This window comes from Corapipo altera, unplaced genomic scaffold (assembly GCF_003945725.1).
Source record: "Corapipo altera isolate COAL_440 unplaced genomic scaffold, ASM394572v1 49, whole genome shotgun sequence".
Lineage (NCBI taxonomy): Eukaryota > Metazoa > Chordata > Aves > Passeriformes > Pipridae > Corapipo > Corapipo altera.
This window is the reverse complement of record NW_020884879.1, coordinates 10,778,564-10,782,761: the sequence shown is the minus strand read 5'-3', so window position 1 is coordinate 10,782,761 and position 4,198 is coordinate 10,778,564. Positions and strand designations below refer to the sequence as shown.

The following is a 4,198-nucleotide window of genomic DNA, read 5'->3' as shown; positions in this document are numbered from 1 at the left end:
CCGATTCCTGGTCCTCGACAACATACAGCATATTTTTACTTGACAATTTACAGGAGCTTATAATGGACAGAAAAACCTGTGAGAATGGACAGACTGGCTGGCAACTCTGCTTCAAAGGCAAGAAAGACTGTGATTAAGATTCCCTGTGTAGCCTTCATGAAGCCTCTTTCTGTGCACTTTTCATGATATAGTCTCTCATTACATGCTCACACACAGCTCTTTTCACAGGGCAGGAGTACACTCTGTGCCTTGGATGAGCAATGATCACTGATAGAAGAATTACTTCATGTTTTGCACTTTCTGCATTGCTCAGCATCATTGTACATTTACTGCATCACACCCAGTCCGAGAGCATCTCCTCACTGCCCATTCCTGTCTGTTCTCCTCTGCACCAGATTTCTTATCTCATCCATTCCTGGCCCCACCTTTTAATCTCCTCAACTTAGTCTCAGTTTTCTCAGTCAAGCTCAGCCTTATCTGGTATCCAACTCCTGTATACCCATTCCATGTTGATTGACATTGCAGTTGCTTCAGCATATGGAGCCTTTGTTAATGCAGCCAAGCTAGCTTTAAACTAATTAACACAGGAAGTATTAAGAGTGAAACCGTGACTGAAAACCTGTTAAAGCAGTGAGTAAACATCTAGTAGCCACCTTGGGCTGAGCCTCATGTCACCACAGTGTTCAATGCTGATCTGGCATTGCAGTGTCTTTGAGCTGCCTCTCCCATTTCCAGTTGCCAACTGCTTTCAGCCTTCCTCTTCACATCTATTTTCTCTTTCAACGATCAAACAATTTTCAGTCTACTGTGCATAAAAACTGGGGGTTTCTTTTTCCTCCATGCTGTCTGGATGTCACCATGGGAGGTCCTGAGACATTTTTTCAACAACAGCAGAAATGGCAATAATATTACTATTAATCTCTGTGTGTCCAAAACAGCTCTGATTTCCCTTTATAGCAGAGTTTCCATTTTGCCTCAAGAGCAGAAATGTTGACCTGTTCAGTCTAGGTAATATTCCCACATGCTGGGTCCCAGACACTAGCTAAAAGGCAAAATCAAAGCTGTTGTGTGACCTTGCCTTGATATCTTGTGGGATATCAGTGCAGAAAGCAGATGGTTAAAAAAGCCCATTCATGAGAGGAAAAGAGCTCTATCTCAGGCTGATTCTGCGCCTGCAGCTCTGAGCATTGCCCAGGTAACAAACACGTACAGGGACTTACTGCAAAATTGGAGTGCAAATGCGAAAGCTTGAGGCAAAAGAACACATGATAATCAATATCATCACACTAACTGCCTGTATTCAAGATGACCTAAGCTCATTTTACATTTGCTTACCCACGAGTTACTGTGTAAAAAAAAATACCAAAAGACAAGATTTTTTTCAGCTGTTCCGTAAATTTCAGTCTCCAGCTTTTATTACCTTGTAATTAGTCATGCATGTTGCTTTCGTAAAAGCTATATCCAGAGAGAAAACCTCCCTAAATAATCCCTAATTTAGTTCCTCAGAAGGGACTAAATTGGCAACCACCTCAGATGATTAAATGGTGATCAAGTAACTGCCTAAAACTGAGAAGTAAGATTCTGCTCTGCAGCCTCACAAGTTTTCAGGGGAAGAGCTGATACTTGTGTTACCCTTATTACCCAGGGAGGAAGTCAATCAAGAGTATGGTGAAAATAAGACTCTTTCCTTATCTTCCTATCTTGCAAATGCAATGTATGCCTGGCTCCATGTTTTACTGCTTTCACTCCCACCCTGTAAGGAGCCTCAAGGCCTTATGTCTCTTCCCTGCAACGTGTTACAGTGCAACTGGGGCCAATGCAGTTCAAGGAGAAGGTAGTACCCTGGTGGGTACTGAGCCTATTCTCACCAGAAGACTTACTTGAAAAGTTTCCATCCATCTGTTTATCAAATTTGAGAGTCAATAGCACTTTCACTTGTAGTACCTGCTGCACTCAAAATTGGGGTTTGTTTGTTTATGTTTTTCCTGGGTTTGAAAAATTTTTGGCAGGTTTCAGCCAAGCTTTGGGGGAATTTTTCAGAAGTTTTTCAGAAGCTTCTAGCCACATACACATACATGTGTCTAAACCTGCTGGTCTGGGCTTTCATTTTCAGGAGGAAACTGATAATGATTTTTGCATTCAGCAAGACACTGCACGAGTTGAGGTTATGGGGCTTTCCCATCAATTTTTATTCCCACAAAATATTTTTCTCCGTCTCTAATTTGCAAGTTGATATGCTGTTAACTGTATTGAGATTGCTGATGTTTACTCCAATTTATGCTTGACCTGATGTAAGCAGTTGGGCCTTCTCATTTTTCCCCATCAAACCCACCAGGACTCTGTCACAGATTGTCAGCGTGAGTTCCAGCTGCATGGATACAGCAATGAACAAGATCAGAAACTTGTTCACAAGGGAAATGCAGGGTCTACCTAAAGATTAACCTACCCACACTTATGAACAGCATGATACAAAACTTCATCTGCCTCATGAAACCAAGTTTCTTCCTTTCCAAATTTTGCAGGTCAAGCTGACAAAAAGAACTCCCATCGGATAAAAAAGAGGAAAAAGTAACCCAAACCAGTTGTGTGCATGCAGTCATGAGGTCCCAAGGAGAGTGGGAGCTATCTGCAAGAACTTTTAAATTATGCTGTCATCAGTATGTAGTTTCATCTGATACATACTTCCTACTGAAAGTGTACCAAATGCTGTGATGTAGCTGTGGATCACTAGGGAGTGCGCAGCGGTGCTGTGTATTAAGCGGAAGTGTGGAGGGATGGAGCTGGCTGAGGCTCTGCTCCTCACCTGCAAGCAGCTGGTGGTGCCCAGATGGTAGAAAGGAGCCTTTTCAAGCTCCTGGTGACCGTGTCCTCCAAGAACGGACCAGTTCAGAAATATGCTAAAGACACGATCATAGGCAACAAAGCAGCTCAAAATCCGTGACCTTCTTTGGGAAGCACTCAGCGAATAATTCAGGAACTTTGTTCTTCCAAGCAACTGAAAAGGAAGGAAAACTGCATCCATGTAATAGTCAGCTATTGACCTGATTGTACTGAAACAGTTGCACCTGCCATAAATGGCAAGGCTTCAACTGATGGTGACATATCAGACTCTGAAGCAAAAGGAGATGCTTCACAAGAGGAGAGCGGTGCTGTTGATAAGAATTCAGATTGCTATGGGAAATTCCAGTTGTCTGATACTGTACAAGAAGAGGAGATGGTGGGAGACAACAGCATAACCACTGCAAACCCACAGAAGACTGATCCAGATGTGATTCTTTGCAATGCAGTAGAGATGACACATGAGCATTTAGATGTTTCTGAAGATGGAAAAAAGAACACTGTGAGCAAGAAGATGAATACATTTATGACATCTACTATGTGGAAACATCAGCCCTTGGTTAGATCCCAAATAACCTTTTTAAACAGCCCTATAGAGAAAAATATGAACTGGTAGATGATGATCCTGTTCCAGAGGATGTATATGAAGATGAAAAAAGTTATGAAAATAACTAGTGTAATGACTATCTGATGACATCCGATGAAGATGAATTCTTACTTGAGGAAGATGGTGACGGACAAGAGTCTGGAGAGATCTTCAGTGATGAGAACTAATGTTACTGGAGAAGAACATGTGTGAGAAACTGAAAATCTAAAAGAGTTAATGTCCAAAACACTTTTCAGAAGAGGAAAAGAATGTTACCATGCCAACCAGATAAGGTTAGAAAAGAGGATCTTGCAAAGGTAGAATAGCGCTTTGCTGGGGACAACTTTCTTATCTCAAAAAACAAGCCTGAGACAGCATTGCACCTGCATCTCTGGCAGAGGGGAGGGGGATCAAAACCACCAGAGACCTTCCCAAACTCTTTCTAGAAACTTTGAGAATGACAAAATGCACATGGGCTGAGACTAGTCTATAAATAGTGCAACTCAGAGGGGCTGGGTGTGCACCCACCGTCCCAAAGAATCAGACCAGAGACAGTGCTAGAACCTTTCTTCCTTTCTTCCTTTCTTCCTTTCTTTCTTCCTTCCTTCCTTTCTCTTTCTTTTTCTTTCTTTCTTATTCTTTCTTTCTCTTTCTCTCTTTTTCTTTCTTTCTTTCTCTTTCTTTCTTTTTTTCTTTCTTTCTTATTCTTTCTTTCTCTTTCTCTCTTTTTCTTTCTTTCTTTCTCTTTCTTTCTTTCTTTCTTTCTTTCTTTCT

The 4,198-nt window shown here is 41.6% G+C and overlaps 1 pseudogene; it reads left to right on the top strand.

Moving 5' to 3' along the window:
• LOC113945071 overlaps positions 1-3,645 on the top strand; it is a 17,061-nt pseudogene extending 13,416 nt beyond the window's left edge.
• The last annotated feature ends 553 nt before the right edge of the window (positions 3,646-4,198 follow it).